Source organism: Panthera leo, chromosome C1 (genome assembly GCF_018350215.1).
Source record: "Panthera leo isolate Ple1 chromosome C1, P.leo_Ple1_pat1.1, whole genome shotgun sequence".
NCBI classification, from domain to species: domain Eukaryota; kingdom Metazoa; phylum Chordata; class Mammalia; order Carnivora; family Felidae; genus Panthera; species Panthera leo.
In genome coordinates, this window is record NC_056686.1 from 214,489,420 (window position 1) to 214,509,206 (window position 19,787).

Here is a 19,787-nt window from a genome sequence, read left to right on the forward strand (position 1 = left end):
TGGATGGGATCAGGAGAGCGGGGCCGTCACGGTGGATTCGGCCCTTTAAGAAGAGACGTGAGATCTCACCCCTCCCCGTCCTCCTCGAGCACACAGAGAGGAGGCCATCCATCCATTTGGCAAGCGTTCACCTCCAGCAGGCTGTGCTGGCTCCTTGACCCTGAACTTCCAGCCTCCAGAATTGTGAGACACAAATGCCTGTTGTTTAGACCCCTCGGCCTGTGGGACTTTGTTACAGCTGTTCACACTGACTGGGACAGCCCTGAGCCCCTGTCCATCGGTCGGGAGGGGGCAGTTCACTGATAGGCTCCTGTCCCGGGAAGAAGGTTGCGTACGTGTTCCTCTGCTCTCCCGCCTCAGCCCCATAGTGTCACCCCAGACACCCTTCCTGCCCCTCGGGAAGCCTGTTTCTCTCCGTTCCCATGACCGGGGACTTCATTCTGACCCACCCGGCCCACCTGGACTGTGCCCACACTCAGGCCTCTGTCCTCCAGGCCCTACGAGGGGGACCCTTTAAAACCAGATATCTCGGGGCGCCTGGGTGGCTCCGTTGGTTAAGCGTCCAACTCTGGGTTTTGGCTCAGGTCATGATCTCACAGCTCGTGAGTCTGAGCCCCGCATGGGGCTCTGTGCTGACAGAACAGAGCCCGCTTGGGATTCTCTGCCCCTTCCCTGCTTGCGCGTGCCCTCTCTCCAAATAAATGAACTTAAATGAAAAAGGTGTCTCATCGAGACTTACAGGCGTCATCTTAATGGCCGTTTCTTGTTTTGTAATTTACACAATCACATGCTTATCTATTGCAGGTAAGTCTCTGCCTCACCTGACTGCCGTCACACACACTCACGCGCGCACACACACACACACGCGCGCGGGCACACGGCATTGATGGCAGAAACCGCTGCCCATCTCCAAGTGATCAACCACCTGCCTCCGTAAAGTCGGGCACCATAAACCACCCCGGCTTCAGAGCCTCGTGTGCCGTCGTCCAGAGGAAGTCATTCTGGTCTGACCCTTGCCCGCTCGCCTGGCCTCGTCTCCCTCTCCTGTCCGTTCAACCCATCCACACTGTCACCCCAGGTCATTCCCACAAATGCGCCTCCAGGCTGGTGCGCCCCGCCTCCTACCTGGCACATACCTCTCTCTCCTGTTACATCAGCCAACTTGCCTCCTCGCACGGGAAGCCGTCCTGGCCTCTGGAGGCAGAGCGAAGTGCTCCCTCCTCTACCCTTCCCTGGCCCTGTTTTCATACCTCTGCACGAGGCCACTACTCTACCTTTGTAGGGGCTGCGAGCCCTGGGGGCACAGCCTGTGTGTTCCCGGCGCCCCGCACGCTGCCCAGACAAGGAGCCTGGAGGGAGGTGTGTTTTATGAATGGATGGGTTTCAGATTCACCCCGGTTTCTAATATCTGCCTGCCTCTCTGGAGCCCGCTGGGGTGTCTGTCATGCCAGCCTCCACCTCTGCATCTATAGCCCTCGGATTTCCACTATCAAAGGTTGGCATTTCTTCAAGAAATTTTTCATTCATTGGACAGACTTGAGTCATGTGTTTAGGACAGAGGTAGCACAAGGGCTCTCAGGACTGAGAGCTTGGGTTTGGCCTCAACTGCCCCTTGACCACTTGCCGGCTCTGGGAAAGTTATTCCCCACCCCCATGCTTGGGATGTCTCCCCCGCACGTTGGCGGGTGACAGAAGCCCAGCTCCTAGAGTGTCCGTGAGGATCAAATACAATCACGCATGCAAAGCACGTAGCACAGGTCAGCAGCTCACGTTCCCGACTTGGAGGCACGGTGTCAGCCCCCCCGTAAGGGTGCTGAGTTCCTGGCTCACTGCAGACACAAGACACAAGACGACCCTCTGTGTCCAGAAGAGCTCTGTGAGTTTCCGGCAAAGTCAGGTCGTCTTCGGCCTCTTCAGACGGGTACGGTGTCCGTTCTAGTGGCGACAATAATAATATCTTAGCAGAATGGCTGTCCGCTGAGATGAAACACAGGCCCCAGGGGAGGTGCTCACGGGTCCCTTTGAGAACACCTGCTATAGGTAGACAGGTAGGTGGAACCTGCTTGGTAGCCATACACCTCTGGCTGCTGCAAATTTGGGTCCTCCAGAGGGTCAGCCCCGTGGCCATATTCTCCCAAGGTGCACTCGGCCAATGGCTAAACATGGCGCCAGGGATGAGAGTTAGCCATTGCCCTGCCGGGCACCAAGCCCAGGAACCCCCATCAGCCAAGACTATAGTCCGAGGTTCTTCTTATGTATCCCTTCCTTCCCTCTACCTTTTCCCAGGTGTCAGACCTGCATCCATCAGAAGGCTCTCCCCACCTCCCTGCCCCTCTCCATCTATCCTTCCCAGGGAAATCTCTCATCTGCTATCCCCTCTTGGTTTCTGCTTCTTAAAAGACCCAAACAGCAGATCTACAGAGACAACGGTAAGGCCAGGGTGGTACAGCAGACCCAAAAGGAATCCCAAAGAGACCCTGATAATCTACTGACCAGTAGGCAAGAGCGGGAAAAACAAGTTGGGAGATTTTTGTATATATGTATTTATTTTTGAAAGAGAGAGAGAGAGTGTGTGTGTGTGTGTGTGTGTGTATGTGCACTTGCGAGTGGGGGAGGGGCAGAGAGAGAGGGAGGCAGAGGATCTGAAGTGGGGCTTGAACTCATGAACAGAACCGTGAGCTCATGACCTGAGCTAAAGTCGGATGCCTAACTGACTGAGCTTCCCAGGCTCCCCTAAACAAGTTGGGATTTTTATCTGCACTTTGACTTAATAAGGACTCCTAATCTCCCAGTATAAACAATCAATGTCCAGTAAAATTGCCTAAATTACACATTTTTAAAAATGTTTATCTATTTTTGGGGCGCCTGGATGGCGCAGTCGGTTAAGCGTCCGACTTCAGCCAGGTCACGATCTCGCGGTCTGTGAGTTCGAGCCCCGCATCAGGCTCTGGGCTGATGGCTCGGAGCCTGGAGCCTGTTTCCGATTCTGTGTCTCCCTCTCTCTCTGCCCCTCCCCTGTTCATGCTCTGTCTCTCTCTGTCCCAAAAATAAATAAAAAACGATGAAAAAAAAAATGTTTATCTATTTTTGAGACAGAGAGAGACAGAGTATGAATGGGGGAGGGGCAGAGAGAGAGGAAGACACAGAATCCGAAGTAGGCTCCAGGCTCCGAGCTGTCAGCACAGACCCCAACGCGGGGCTCGAACCCACAGACTGTGAGATCATGACCTGAGCCGAGGTCGGACGCTTAACCGACTGAGCCACCCAGGTGCCCCTATAATTGCCTAAATTATATAAAGTGAGTTTCTAAGCCTAAAGATATTCAGTACCTAGAGGCAATTTCATAAAAAGCATCACTATTTAATAAAATTATTACAATGTTATAACTCGATAACAAAAAATACCTGATTAATAAGTGGGCAGAGGAACCGAATAGACATTTTTCCAAAGAAGACATAAAAGTGACCAACAGGTGGATGAAAAGACGCTCACCATCGCTCACCATCAGGGAAATCCGAATCAAAGTCACTGTGAGCTCTCACCTCATACCTGTTAAAGTAGCTGTAATCAAAAAGATAAGAAATAACAAGGGTTGGTGAGGAAGTGGAGAAAAAGGAACGCTCGTGCGCGGTTGGTGGGAACGTTAAGCTGGTTCAGTCACTCGGGCGAACGATAGGGAAGTTCTTCAAAAAATGCAAAATAGGACTACCCTGTGATCCAGCAACTCCACTGCTGGGTATTTACCCAAAGGAAACGAAAACAGGACATCACAACGATAACCGAACCCCATGTTTACTGCGGCATTATTTACGATAGCTAAGATACGGGAACAACCGAAGCGCCCACGGATGGATCCACGGATAAAGAAGATGTATATAATGGAATCTTTTTTGGCGACGAGAAAGAGGGAAACCTTGCCGTTGTGTGACGTCGTGGATGGACATTGACGACATTGTTCTCAGGGAGGTAAGTCCCAGACGGAGAAAGGCAGCTACTGTAAGGGCTCGCCTATTTGTGGAATCCCAAAACGCTGAACTTGTACAAACAGAGTAGAATGGTCGTCCCCAGGGCCTGGGGGGCAGGGAGGTTGGAAAGAATGTTGGTCCAAAGACACACACTTGCATTTAGATGATGGGTTAAGTTCTGAGGACCTAATGCATAGCCTGGCGACTGCGGTTAAAGCGGCTCACGTACTTAAAAGATGTTAAGACAGTCGATCTTAAATGTTCCCACCACAAAAAAGAAATGCTAATTCTGTGACGTGACGAAGACGTTAGTAGACACTATTGAGGGGATCATATCGCAGCAAGTAAGGGTGTCAGATCAACACGTGCACCTTAAATTTCCACAACGTAGTACGTCAAGTACATCTCAATGTTTTCCAATGATCACAGTGTCGAAAAAGACTCGAAACTGACGTAGGAGTTGTTTCGCTCAGAGACCTAGGGAGTGTCCACACACCCTTGAAAATGCACCTGAGACTTTAGGGGCCGTGAGAATCCCGAGGTCTATCCGTGGAGACCTCCGGGGATCTCTGGACCCCAGTTTCCTGATCTGAAATCTGTAGCGATGAAAATATATCCAAGATACTTTGTTAAGTGAAAATAAAATACGCTGCAGACAGTATGTAGGGCTCAAAACTCATTTTTCCTCTCACTGATGTGTACCTAACATTATCTGCCTTCTCTGAGAGGCGTGAGTTTGAGGGTTTCTTTTACCTTGTATTTCAGACACTTCTGAACTCTTTGAGGTATTTGGAAAAGCACATATATTACTTTTGTCATCATAGTTTCCAAACAAATTTCTAAAAAAGGAATGATACTAAATACATTTCCGACAAACCAATAGTCTGACCCTGCCTCGCATCTCTGGTGGCAGAGAGCAGCCTGACCACCCACCGGACGCCCGTCCACGGTGATTCCCCATCTCTGTCCGCTCGCGGCTCTTGGCCGGCTCTGTCCTGGCTACTCTTTCGCCAACCGCCCCGAGGGCTGACGCGGCCAAGGGCATTTGAATGTCAGGTGCGTCCCTGCTTGACTGAGCTGGATGCTGCCGGCACACGTGCAGTCCCGTCCTGACACCAGAAGGCTGAATCTCTCAGCAACAAAAGCCCCAGCCTGCTCTTGAAGACTTATTTACTCGTTCATTATTTTTTAATTCAGACATTCATTCAGCAAATATTTTTAGAGCACCTCACGTGTAGGGGTTCTGTAGGAACAGAGAAATTAGCCATAAAAATTAAATAGAAAAATGCATCCGGCTGGAAATTAAGATAGCATGTTCCCAACCGCCAACAGCCACTCAACTAAGAGTTAGCACACGAAAAAGGGTGTTTCTCGCTAGAAGTAAAAGAAATAAATGCCCCTTAAAATAGCAATGAATTGACATCTTCACTTGTCAGTGATTAAAATAAAATGATAAAACTCATTGCTGGTGAAGAGATGGTAATCGAGGTCATTGGTAGCCACTGTGGGAGACCAAGCATCAACACGGGTGTGGCGTTCAGTGACATGTGTAGAGACATATTGATTTGTGTTTTTGCTGCTGAGTTTTTCCTTTCTCTTTCAAAGAAAATAGTCAGGCTGTATTGGTGATCCATGGCTGCATAACGAACATCACCAACTTAGTAGCGGAAGACAACACCCATTTAACAGTTCACGGCTCTACAGGTCAGGAGCTCAGGAGGGGCTCAGCTGGGTTCTCTGCCCAGGGTCTTATCAGATGGGAAACGGGGGTGGCTGCCAGTGCATGTGCCTTTCTGGTGGCTCTGGGGGCGAGCCCATTTGCAAGCTGATTCGGGTCAGGGACAAAACTCAATTCCTGGGGGTTGTAGGACTGAAGTCATCAGCCAGGGACCATTTTTGGCTCCTAGAGGCTGCCTGCAACCCTTGTCACGTGCTCTCCCTCATCTCCAAAGCCAGCCTCTGTTCCCCTCACATCACATCCCTCTTGTGCTCTTTCTAGATACATCCTAATCTCCTGGAAGGACTCATCTGATTGGGTCAGGCCCAGTTGTTGAAAAAACATAAAATAATGAAATGACAAATAGGACAATAGACCGAATTTTGGAATGATATTTGCACCGTATTTTTTGGCAGAAGATAACTGCTAGACCGACCTGCCTAGAAGTGAGACGAAGATAGCCTGGTCAAACTCTGGTCCTAAACACAAAACCAAGATGGCACAGAAGAATCGTTCGTAACGTGCGGAACGGTGGTTGCTTCTCTATCCCTCGGCCTGTCTCTTGAAAGTTAATCCCATTTGTGTCTGTCAGTTTTTCCCCGCACGCAAACACACACACGTGCACGCACACGCACTCCTTTGCCCAGACAGACCAACAAGGACCAGCAACTTGGCTGGCCGGCAGTAGCTGGAAGGTTTCCAGCCCCTTCTGTCAATCCCCAAAGCGCTGTGCAACCTCACCAGAGGCGCGGTGTATTTCTAGCCACAGAGGTTCAAGTTTTCGATCACAAAGACGCAAGGGCTGTGGAGAAAGGGGAAGTCTGAAGCCGATGCCTTACGTGGGGGACCCAGCTGGGAGGACGTTTAGCAACCGTAGATTGGAGCTAAAGAACCACATCTCCTTCTCGCTTCCTCAGAAGGGAAGGAACTGAGCTGATCGTGTGACGATGGTGTCAGTGCCGTCCGCGCGGGAGCCCCAGCAAGAAAACCAAGGAATTTTTTTCTCTGGATTTGGCGTCCTTCTCCCGAGGGCGCACCGCTCTGATTTCCAGCTCTGACTTCAGCCCTTTGCTCAATGATTCTACTTACGGTTCTCTTCCTCCTTGCGGCCCCCACCCTGCACATCCATACACCCACCCACGGGGGGCGGGTACGTGCACACACACCTGCATGCACCCATTACGTAGACTTACCCCAGTTATATGCATATGCATACATGCAAGACCAGACAGACGCACAGCTGCACAGACACTCAGATAAACACACTTATCCACACACGGGCACACACGTGCTGTCACACTCAGACACAGACTGACCCATCTATCCACATCTGCATATACACGTTCTTACAACGGTAAATGCACACACTCTGGAACGCAGACACGCGTGCACAAATACACGCAATGTTCAGAGGCACACGTGTGCACGTGACTTCTTGGCAGAAATTCCAACCCACGTGTCCCGTCGGCGGTGCATGTGGACTTTATTTCTCGATTGTTGTGGACCCTTTCCTTATTTTCCTGCAAACTTAAGTAATCGTAGTTCTGAAGAAGTGAAAAATGCCAAACAGGCAGAGCACCTGAGCAGGGGACAGGGGAGCCCAACGCCAGCCCTCATGAGGGATGGGGGACGGGGAGGGGGCAGGGAGCTGTGCTGACACAGACTTTGGGTTTGGGTCGTGAAGCCCTTGGGTGGTCCTTGGTGGTCCTCCCGGTGCCAGAAGCAGAGCAGACCCCACACCCCGGTTGCCCCGGTCTCTGCAGTGTTGAATGCCTTGCGGTCATGGGAGCCACATCCCCCATCACTGTACGTGTCCTCGGACCCAGCTACCTCTCTGGGGAGGGCCACTTTTCCTGCATCTAGATCGCCCTGTGGTGTGTGGATGTGGTCCACGCTCCCCCACCGTGGAGACCCGTGGCAGCAGTTTAGGTAGCGACATCGAACTTCCCAACCTCAGGGAGGACAGAAGTCTTCCTCTCTACTTCGGCCGGACGCAGCTACGCTTGGACTGGGGAATGCGAACAATCACAGTGGCTCCTGCACCAAATTCCCCTGTGTACATCAAGAGCGGGGTGGGTGGAGCGCCCGGGTCCCGGGGCGGGTGCCAGCGCAGGCTGGCGTCAGGATCGCTGATGGGTATGTCGCTCTGCAGTCCGTCTCGGCCTGGGCAGAGCCCCTGGAGGATAGGTAGGTTCTGTAATGGCAGTGCTTTCGTGGGGCCTGTGCACTCATACTTCATTTTGCAGAGGCAGTTCCGGGGGCTCTACCTGAGAAGATAAGGCTGCTCTCGGGAGAGGTGCAGGCACCAGGGGCCCTGGCTCTCCTTCCGGGGGCTCACACAGCTTGTGCGTGGCCTGCCTTCCTCCCGCGACCTTCCCTTCATGGCCCCCAAGTCCCAGCTCAGGAGGACAGCTGGGCTAGTTTCACCCTCGCTATTTCCCCTCCTCTGTCTGCGCCCCCACGATGAGCAGGGGCCGACGGCATGTGCCAGGACCTGGCTGTCTTCCCCACTCCACGTGGATGCTCGGGGTTGGCAGAGGTGAGCGGCAGACAGATCTGTCCGTCCCACAGGACCGTCTACTCCATCCTCCCTGCCTCATCGAGGGCAGGGTTGCTTGGAGCCAGGGAAGAAACCACCTAAAAATCTCCTTAAGAAGAATCATAAAACTCCCTCCCTTAAGACGTGTGGGCTCCTGTTTCTACAATTTTTAACATGCTTGACGAGCCAATGCCTCCGATGTCTATCTGAAAGTGTCCTCTAGGGTGGGGACCAGGTGAGGCCGGTGAGGCACCCCAGAAGTGGAATCGGAGGAGGCACTCACTCCCAGGTTGGGGAAGAGCAGGGTCATGACCTTGAGACAGAGGCCCCTCAAGTCTCTCACCCCGGGCATCTCACCTAGTTCCTTCTCTGGTGCTGTCTACTCCCCATCCCCGATCCATTAGAGGGCATCTGAGGGTGAACAGTTTGATGTCGAAGCTAGACTTTTATCTTCTCCTCCTCAAGGGGACAGAAGAACCACTCAAAACAGAAGGTACTCAGGTTCTGATAAACTGAATGCAGTTACCAGATAGCCCAGCAATTGCACTCTTGGGCATTTGTCCCAGGGACACAAAGTCCCAGACGCCCTCCAGGGGGTGAGTGGCTAAGGAAAGGGAGACATGTCCGCCCCATGGGCCACCACTCGGTGATAAAAGGAACGAACCACGGATGCGTTCAACACCTACAGCACATCCACTCCCGTTTGTGGGTCTTGCAGATGTCTAGAAGCCAAACTTTGTCAATGAGCAAGTAACGCCTCGTCCAAACACCAGGGACCAGCACCACTAGACCCGTGGGACACTGGAACAGCAAAACACATTTTCTCTGGAGGACACGTTTAACATTTGATCAATGTCTCTAGTAGTCCTTTGTGAAAAAAAGTCCTCTGTAGGTCTTGACTTGTACATCACTTGTAAGGTGCTTTGTTTGCCTGATAATATCTGGCACAGGACTAGGAACGGGGGGCAAAGCAGACAGCAGGGAAAAGCAGAAGAGCATGGGACTTCTGAGTAATTGACATCTTCGCACAATTTTATTTGAGTCCGCAAAACAGAGAATTACCAGAAGCCCCAAGCAGCTGAGGGTAGGGAACAGAGCATCAAGCCAGTGCTGGGCTGAGCCTGACATCTTGGGGATCAGCCAGCGTGCTCTGTGCGAGCTTATTGGCCCAGCCCTTCCTGGTGGCTAGACCTTCTCAACCAGGGGTCCCGCAGAGAAAGCAGGACTGTGGATGCAGTCACGTGGCCAGCAGCCCCACTGGCCTGTCCTCACCCACTGGCCACATACACAAGTTTGGCTTCCCCATCAGGAGACCCTTTGGACAGGTACCGGCCCCCCAAAGCTGGTGCTACCTCTCTAGACTTTACAGCAGGAGTCATGGCATACCGCTGAATTTTATAAGCCATCGGTTTGAACAACATAACTTTTAGACATATTTCTCAGGGTGTTACTCTGGGTCACAAAAATATAACGTGATCCAGAGAATAACTCCTTTCCTTTTTTAAAAAAAATGGGGAAACCACAGCACAAACAAGGCTGCTTCCCCAGGTCATATGGAGAAGTCTGTGTCAGCCTCGAAACAGCCAAGGCAACTCAACCTCACCCAGGCTCATGACTCAGAAGTGGAAGTCTCTGCCACGAAACCCAAACCCAGAGTCCAAACCCTGCGTGTAAGCGGGAGAGCTTCAAGGGTCAAGGCTCATGGTCTCACAAGAGAAGTCAGCTCACAGAAGTCATCACAGGGAAAGAGGATGCTTTGTCAGTGAAACAAATAAAATGATGGAGAGAATCGCTATTGCAAGTATGACAGGGTTGCCAGTTTAATTGTAAAGAACCGGAAAAAGGTCACAAGATGTGTTTCCCAGAGAGTCTGCAAATTCCAGCAGGGTTTTCTTTTTAATTTTTTTTAATGTTTATTTATTTTTGAGAGAGAGATAGAACACAAGTAGGGGAGGGGCAGAGAGAAGGGGAGACACAGAATCCGAAGGAGGCTCCAGGCTCCCAGCTGTCGGCACAGAGCCTGATGCGGGGCTTGAACCCATGAACTGCAAGATCATGACCTAAAGTTGGACACTTAGTCGACTGAGCCACCCAGGCGCCCCTCCAGCTGGGTTTAATAGAGCATTTCTATGTATTCCAGCTGCCAGTTTGCAGGAGAAGTGCTGGGAAGTGGTTGGATTCTGGATATATGTTGAAGGCAAAGCAGACATAATTTGCATATGGTGGAGATGCAGGGGTGGGGGGAGAAGGGACAGCAAGGATGAGGCCAAGGCAGTGGCTCTTTGTCTCCAGATGTGTAGGGGTGCGTGTGACTTCACTGCCCCCTGTCCTGGAGCCCCTTCTGTCACAGGCTTCCCTTTCTTCCTCCAAAACGAGGGGAAAGGGGCGATGTTGGCTTTTCTTACAGAAGATGTCAGGAGCCAGTGACCCCTGCGCCCATGGCCACCCGGCTGTGAGTGTCCAGACCGAAGTCACCCATCAGCTACACTCATGCCCGGGAGCAGTTGATTAGCAAACGTTCCCACTGTCCAGTCCTGGTTGCTGCTACCTAGGAGATGTTTAGACGGACAAAGCACGGGACAGATGGCTACCGAGGGACAGCAACAGCTGGCCGTTACTTTTCAACCCTTTTGTGGTTGTGACCCACCAGAAGAAATATCTTTCACATCACAAGCCAGGATGCACACTCAACACACACACACACACACACACACACACACACACACACAGCCTTCTGTATTCTCTTCTCTCCCATTTAGGTTCATTTTTTTTTAAAATACGGCTCAAAACCCACTAACTAGACACACAGTTTTGCAAATCCCTCGTTCACACAACGCCGGACAAGAATATTCTTCCTGCCTGAAACTGAGGACACAGTTTGTGACCCCAGTCACCTGTTGAAGGTGCCCACCGTCCTTGGAGGAAGGTTGCAGAAGCAGAGGCAGGTAGGTGCCTTTAGGAGACGCTCTTGCCCTGCGGGTACTGAGTTTGCAAGAGAAATGCCAAGAAATCTGACTTTAGTCCTCCTGGGGTCCCAGGACCATGCCCTTGGGGTCAAGTCATCACCCAGTCCCGTGGTGGCTGCCGGGCTCAGATGGGGTTACATCGACCCCTCTTCTGGGATCGGAGCTCTGGGCGCCGAGTGAGCCACCGTCTTGCTTGTTGTCTCCTCTTGGGGTGGCCAGAGAACCAGCCCATAGGTCGTTTTCTTACCGTTTTTTAAAGAGATGATCTCTATGGGGACACAGACAGAGGACAACACAAATAACCAACACAGAGAAAGGTCCCAGAACGTTACAAGGGCTCATACTGTCTTGGGACCAAGGCCTTCGGAGAATGGCAGCTTCCAACTGTCCCTTCCTTTCATGAAGGTCCAGCAAGGACTTCATTCTAACCCATGTTTATCAGCCACCCGCCACTAACATCCTTAAGGACCTCAAGTTAAATTGTTTTCACGGGGCGCCTGGGGGCTCAGCCAGTCAAGCGTTCGACTCTTGATTTCAGCTCCGCTCTTGATCTTGGGGTTGTGACTTTGGGCCCCACATTGAGCCCTGCGCTGGGCATGAACCCCACTTTAAAAAAAAAGGAAAGAAAAAACTAGATTGTTTTTGTAAGTCAGACTTACTATATTTTGTAACCATTGATCTGTGTTTATGATCCGAAGTCCAGCCTTTTCTATAGGCCCTCCTATTCGTTTTGCTAACTTTAAATTTGTGACTCTTGAGTGTTCTAGGTACACAATCACATCATAGGCAACTAAAGATAACTCTGCCTCTCTGATTCTAAAAGCTGTATCTTTTATTGTTTCTAGAACTTCTAGAGCCATGTTAGAACACAGTAGCAGAACATGGCAGGACTCCTTTTCTGATTTTATTGGAAATGCTGCCAGTTCCTCACCCTTAAAGCATAATATTGTCTATTTGGTAGAAATTACCCAAAAAGAATGGTGGTCGAACTTTATTAAATGCCTCTTCAGCATCTATTGATATTTTTTCTACTTTTATCTTTTTTTAATATTTTTATTTGCCTTAAGTAATCTCTACAGCCAACATGAGGCTTGAACACACTACCCTGAGATCAAGACCTGCCTGCTCCACCAACTAAGCCAGCCAGCCGCCCCTCTGCTTTTATCTTTCATAGACTTCCCGCCAGTATAGTACCCTTGGAACAGCTCCCTGGAATAGGCCTTCAAGTGATGCCCTGAAATATTGTAACATATTTACAAAATCATGAGCAAGTGCTTTATTTAGAATGCTTGCATCCATGTTAATAATATGCCATCTTTTTTAAAGTATATTTTCCAGTGTTTATTTATTTATTTGGTGGGGGGAGAGGGGCAGGGAGAGGGGCAGAGAGAGGGTGAGGGTGAAGATCCCAAGCAGGCTCCATGCTGGCCACCCGCATAGAGGCTGACGTGGGGCTCAAACCCACCAACCGTGAGATTGTGACCTGAGCCGAAACCAGGAGTCAGACGCTTAACCAACGGAGCCTCCCAGGTGCCCCAATAATATATCATCTTTGACAAAAGTACTGACATTACAAAATAGGTCATTTACATGAAAAAGAGTAGTATCAGATCCATCTTTGTCTGGAAGAGTTTATAAAGTACAAGAAGTCTCTTTTCCTTGAAAGTTTAAATGGCTTCTCCAGTGAAATCTTTTGAGTCCGGGTTTGGGGGAGGAAACAACGCTTTGTTTCTATTTTCTTTGGTTGGATTTTGTTTTGAATTTTCTCTTCGTCGCGAAAATTTTCTTTGTGTTTTTTCTTGGGTTAAAGTTTTTCATTTAATACAGGGGCAGGAAAGCGATGTCTCTTTACACAATTTCAAATTGCTTGGCATATCATCCTGCAGTCTCCTTACGTAGCCCACATCCACATGTTTGCCATTTCTGCTTTTCACGCGTATGACCTGTCTTCATGCGACTTACCAGAGATCTCCCTGACAAACCCTCCAAGAACCAGCTTGGGGGTTATTTATTAATTCTCTTTTATTCTCTTTATCTTTTCTTGTTTTTAAAAATACATGGATAAAAATATTCTTGTAAATATTTAAAGAACTCGGGAGTATTCAGAACAAGAAGGGGCAGCCTCGCTCCACTCCTCCCGCCCCCTCGATCCTGATGCCCCCCCCTTCCCAGGGGGATCACAGGCAGGGCTGGGGACCTCTCTCCTCACCCTCTTCTTAGCTGCTTTTTCCACACACGTTTGATATTTTTTAACACCGATGGTTCACACCATGCAGGCTGCTCTGATCTGCTATGTTCACTTAGCAGTACATTTCAGAGATCCGTTCACTTAATCAGCATTTATTAAGAGACAGCTATGTGTCCGTTTCTGTTCCAGGGTCTTGGGATTCCTATGTGAACAAAACAGAGATCCCGGCCCCCACCCCGTCCCACTCACAAAGCTGAGACTCCGCTCTCTTTCCACGTCAACAGTGTATCACCAAATTCTTTTTAATAGTCCCGTGGCTTAGTCACATTTACCCCTATTAAAGATTCTCAGGTTTTCCCACAAGGTTGTGTGTGTGTGTGTGTGTGTGTGTGTGTGTGTGTGTGTGTGTTTGCTTTCTTTTCAAATTTTTATTTAAGTTCTAGTTACCATACAGTGCAAGATTGGTTTCAGGAGTCGAATTAGTGATTTCTCACTTCCATAGAAATGCCCAGGGCTCATCACAACAAATGCCTTCCTGAGTACCCATCACCCCTGTGACCCATCCCCCACCCAGTTCCCCCGTCAACCCTCAGTTTGTTCTCTATTAAGAGTCTCTTGTGTCTTGTTTTCTTCTCTCATCCCCGCCCCCCCGTATGTTTGCCTGTTTTGTTTCTTAAATTCCACTGAGTAAAATCATATGGTATATGTCTTTCTCTGACTTCTTTCGCTTGGCGTACTACATTCTAGCTCCATGCACGTGGTTGCAAATGGCAAGGTTTCATTCTTTTTGCTGGCTGAGTCCTATTGCCTCGTATATACCTATACGCCACCGTTTCTTTATCCGTTCATCAGTCAGTGGACGTTTGGGCTCTTTCCATAGTTTGGCTATTGTTGGTAATGCTATTATAAGCATTGGGGTGCATATACTCCTTCAAATCTGTATTTTTATATCCCTTGGGTAAGTACCTAGTAGTGCAATTTCTGGGTCACCGGGTAGTTCCATCTTTAACTTTTTGAGGAATCTCTGTATTGTTTTCCAGAGCGGCTGCACCAGTGTGCATTCCCACCAACGGTGCCAGAGGGCTCCCCTTTCTCGGCATCCTCGCCAACACCTGCTGTTTCTTGTGGTATTGATTTTAGCCATCCTGGCAGGTGTGAGGCCGTATCTCCTCGTGGCTTTGATTTGCATTTCCTTGATGGTGAGTGACGTTGGGCATCTTTTCATGTGCCTGTTAGCCCTCTGGATGTCTTCTTTGGAAAAGTATATTCCATCCATGTCTTCACTGGATTACTGGTTTTTTGGGTGTTGAGTTTGATGAGTTCTTTATAGATTTTGGATACTAACCTTTTATCAGACACGTCATTTGCATATATCTTCTCCCATTTCTGAGGCTGCCTTTTAGTGTTGGTGCTTGTTTCCCTAGCTGTGCAGAAGGTTCTTATCTTGAGGAAGTCCCAATAGTTCATGCTTGCTTTTGTTTTCCTTGCCTTCGGCAACGTGCTGAGCGAGAAGTTGCTCCCGCTGAGGTCAAAGAGGTTGCTGCCTGTTTTCTCCTCCAGGGTTTTGATGGCTTCCTGTCTCACACTTAGGTCTTTCATCCATTTTGAATTCATTTGTGTGTCTGGTGTAAGAAAGTGGTCCAGGCTCATTCTTTTCCAAGTTGCCATCCAGTTTTCCCGACACTGTTTATCGAAGAGACTGTCTTTTTCCATTGGATATTTTCCTGCTCTGTTGGGGATCAGTTGAATATACAGTTGTGGCCCCAAGGCTTTCACTATTACAGACAAGACTGCGATGGATGTCCCAGGGCATACATTTTAGCGCACTGGTGGATATTTCCAGGGGGTGGTCTCTAAGAAATGCATTTGTTGGGTACAAGGTCAGCATATTGTAGATTCTGATAAAGACTTACAAACTGTTACTTAGGCAAAGTTCTTTTTTTATTTCAAATTTCCAGATCGTCAGGATTTTTTTTGATGTGATTTTTTTTTTTTTTTTTTACATTAATGCACCGGGATAGAGAACTTTGCCTTTTGTGTGTGTCACTTCTTATCTTTGTAAAAAGTATTGGAAGGCCCTTGGGGTAATAACCAGGCCATGTGTCTCCAAGGGATTCCCTCCCAAACCCTTCAGGTGGTTGTGGTGGGAGGTGGGGCTTACTTTCTGCAGTTGCGTGTAAGCTTCTGGAGCCTTCTGTAAGAATCTTTGTGCTGCCTGGGACCTGTCCACTGAGGGGGGGTCCTCCCTTTCCCCATCAGGGACACCCTTGCTCCCGGTTACCTGATGACGACTGTTCTGCCATCACGGTGACCACGTGTTGCACCTCGGGCTGGAGGTGGGGGCAGCCTTCCCTTGTACACCTTCTTCTTGTTCTGGGCTGGAAACTCTGCTCGGCCAGACCCAGGGCCAAGGCACATCCCTCCACCGCCTGTCCACGCTGACGTAGAGGCAGAAACACACTCTTTCCCAACTTCTGTTTCACCAGGGGGATCCTGGGGAAGCCCTCAAAGTTTGCCACTTACATCCATCTATGGAATGGCAGAAATCACATTTTTCTTTGTTTCGCTCTTCGTTGTTTCTTTACATGTTCAAGTTCACCGAGTCTCTTCCCCAGAAGCTAATAAAGAGATTCGTGTTTCTCTTTAAAACTTTCATCACGTGGAATTCTCCGGGAATATCTGAAATCCTTGCATGGGTTTTCACGGAGTAGGGTTTCCTTTTGGTGGTATACAAAACTGTCATCTCTAGATGTGACACCGCGGTTTCATTTTTCGCTTATCACAGGTGTGTGTATGTGACAGGTGTATGTGACAGGTGTATGTGACAGGTGTGTGTATCGTGACCTCATAATGGCTTCTCCCGTGTGTGTGATTCTTTCCAAAATTCAGTTCGTGTCTTACTTTAAGGTCATGGATGCTGTGTTGCCTGGGACGTGAAAGCTCATTAAGGGCAAATAGTAACATATCTTGGGTCGGATTGCTTGAATTCATTCATTCATTCATTTTTGTTTGTTTGCTTATTTATTTATTGAGAATGAGTGGGGGAGGAACAGACAGAGAAGGAGAGAGAGAATCCCAAGCAGGCTCTGCGCTAGCAGCATGGAGCCTGATGTGGGGCTCAAACTCACGAACCATGAGATGATGACCTGAGCCAAAATCAAGAGTCAGAGGATGCTCAACTGACTGAGCCACCCAGGCACCCCAGATTGCTTGAATTTAAAACCCCAGCCCACCCTTTGCTACTGAGCTCTTAATTTATTTCAACATTTGATAGATAGTATTTGTTGAGTACCCACAATGTGACTTGCATGGTTCGAGAAATAGAATCTACGAGGTCTCTGCTTCATGGAGTTCACGCTGAGGGGCAGCGAATGGACGGGAGGAGGGAGATCACAAAAGGGTAGCAAAGCCGTAGTAGGTTGGATGGTGACTCATGCCATGAACAACTAGAAAGGAGAATAAGGGATAACAGGGACATGGGGACTGCAATTATGTATGGAGCTGATGCAGTGATACTTCTGCAGAGATCTCAAGGAAGTGAGGTTATCAAGCCACATATGGACAGCTTGGGAAGTGTGTCCCAGGCAAAGGGAATGCCAGCCACAAAGGGAATATTGACTCTTTTTTTTTAAAGTTTAATTATTTATTTTGAGAGAGAGAGAGAGCATGAGTAGGGGAGGGACAGAGAGAGAGGGAGAGAGAGAATCCCAAGCTGACAGCTCCTTGCTGTCAGCACAAGGCCCAACTCAGGGTCAAACTCATAAACTGAGAAATCATGACCTGAGCCCAAACCAAGAGTTGGACGCTTAACCGACTGAGTCACCCCAGGTGCCCCAGGAATGTTCACTCGTGTTCTAAACTCGGAGGGAAGACACAAGGGAAAGTCAGAAGATTAACACGACCAGATTTGCATTCAGTTAAAAGATCAAAGTGTTTGTTATGTGGAGATAAGTAAGAAGATTCTGAAAATCCAGCTGGGAGACACCATGATACTTTTGGCAAGAGATGAGCCAGGGAAGGGATTGGGGATGCAGACAAGTGGACGAGGTTGAGATTTGTCCTAGAGAGAGATTTGGCTAGATGTTTGATGCTATATGGTGAGCCGAGTCCTGAAGAACAGGAAGCTGTAAAGCACTGCCCCCCCCCCCACTCCATCCCAGGCTTTGGTTTGAGAAACCAGGTGATGAAGAACATTCCAGAACCCCTATGATTGGCAGTGAGCTCTAAGGTCCCAAACCTGGGGAAGCCTGAGGAGAATGTTCCCGACACACAGGAAACCACAGGCCAGCAGGGCACCTTGACTCGGTACAACGAGCACGGTCCCAGAATGAGGCAGAGTCCACTCCTACGCAGGGGTGAGGGAAGAAATTTGGGACTTCTGGTCTCCACACAAGGGAGGGGAGAAGAAGTGAGAGGGAAGAGAGGAAGAAGAAGATGGAAAGGAAGGATGACAAAGTCTTCTCCCTGGGCTTCCTCCCCACCTCCTCTTCAGGAACAATCTGCAGCACTCACAAGCTTACAGAGAGAGTTCTTGAAGGAAGCAGCCAAGCGTCAAGATTGGGTGACGTGTAGAAGGTAGAGAAGGCCCTGAGGTGGGGAGGGGACTCAACACTCTGCAAAACATGCCCCCTTTGAGTGCCAGCTTCGTGTGATTGCTGCAAAACTCCCACAGGCCAGGAAATGGTAGTGGAAACCCAGAGCGTTACGTTTGACCCACTCTTTCCACCCCTTCGAAGGGCGACCCGTCTCTGAGGGGACAACAAACTGAAATCATTATTCCCGAGTCCTTCCTCCCTCCCCACACATTACCCTCCTCATTTGTTCTTGTTTTTCTTCCTTTTTTCCTTTGTGTTTTCTCCTTCCGGCCCATTTCTTCGGGGACAGTTCTTCCAATTTGCCCCTGATAGCAAAACTGACCCATCTGGAATGACACACCTACCTCTGCCCAGAACTGCACCTGGAGCCACGGCTTCAGAAATGAGGCGACCTCAGTCTCCACGTGGGGAGACTGATCTCAGACCAGAGGCTTGTTGTTGTTGTTGTTGTTGTTGTTGTGGGTAGGTGGGTGGGTGGCGGGGGGGGGGTGGTTTACCACGATGGGAGCCCCCGAAATAGCCTTCCCTGTTTTATCAGTTGATTCTTCTACAGGATTTGCCACGGAAATATTTGATCTGGGAACATCTGTTACCGTCTGGAACATACTTCTTTTGCCTAGTGCTCGACTTGGCGCTTCTGGATAAGTGCCGTCTCACAGATTCTGTGACGTTGCTCAATATTCCCGAACAAACATCAGTTATGCTTATGGTGGGAATTGCGTCAATCTGAATGCAAAATGGGCCAGCTGTCTTCCTCGCTGGCAGACTTCTTAATTACGGGGGCTCCATTACGCTGATACAGCAATACCGCTCGTGTGGCTTTAGAAACAAAAGTGGTGTCACGAGGTGACTTCTGAGGCTCTTCCCAGTTGGTCTGGGCTTTGCAGGTTCAAAATATTAGCACGCAACATCCTGAACCACTCCTCAACTTGGGACCTTGCGTCACCTCCCTGTAGTCTATTGGTCTCCCTTCATCCGAACCCTCTCTGGAAGTTTCCATGGTGTAGGTCCCTCCCAACTGAGTAAATTAATTCTATCGTCAAGGTTCCTATTGTTAAAATAGAATCATAGAGACGTATCGGAGGGGTTTCATTTCAAGCACTCAGGGTGTGACGAAAATATTTCCAGTGTTTCTTTCTCCAAACTTCTGTGTGCCTGCTGTTTAAAATCTCTATGACTAGCATACAGAAATGGTCATATCTGAGATGTGTATTTACGCTGGTGGTCCTGGTGATAAGCATCATTCTTTTGAAAAACAACATAACTCTCTCTGTCTCCTTCTCTTTTTCTTTCTCTAAAAAAATGTTCAATTTGAGATCCAGTAGTCCTGTTCCTAAAAAATAATCCTAAAGAAAAATTTCAGCTGAAAACATCTGTATGCACACAACACTTCTGGAAAAATTGTTTTTGATAATAATAAAAAGTAATATTATTGGGGAGCCTGGCTGGCTCGGGGGGTAGAGCGTGCAACTCTTGGTCTTGGGGTTGCGAGTTTGCGCCCCACGTTGGGTGTAGCGATCACTTAAAAATAAAATGTTAAAAAAATATATCTTGTCTAAATATAATTGCTTATAACTGTCGCCACGAAGGGCACTCAGATTATGATCCTTGTCAGTACTCCACTTTTTTGATGCGTAATACATCGTTTGCCAGAATGAATGAGGTTGTTCCCTGCATATCGTACCTGGCAAGACCAGTCACTGGGCACAAGATTATTCTAGGATGATTAATTAATGATAAATGAGACGTCACATTGTTTGACATTAAATACTTGGACTCCCTGCAGATCTAAAGCTTCACGGACATCACTCATTCGG

The 19,787-nt window shown here is 49.0% G+C and overlaps 1 long non-coding RNA gene across 2 annotated transcripts; it reads left to right on the forward strand.

Annotated features, from left to right (window-relative positions):
• Window positions 1-3,759: 3,759 nt before the first annotated feature.
• On the forward strand, window positions 3,760-8,362 carry LOC122228399. Of its 2 annotated transcripts, none has more exons than XR_006206554.1 (2): window positions 3,760-3,966; window positions 5,965-8,362. It is a non-coding gene; the product is annotated as an uncharacterized LOC122228399 (long non-coding RNA). The 2 variants fall into 2 exon arrangements; XR_006206555.1 differs by having other exon boundaries at window positions 6,099-8,362.
• Window positions 8,363-19,787: the final 11,425 nt, after the last annotated feature.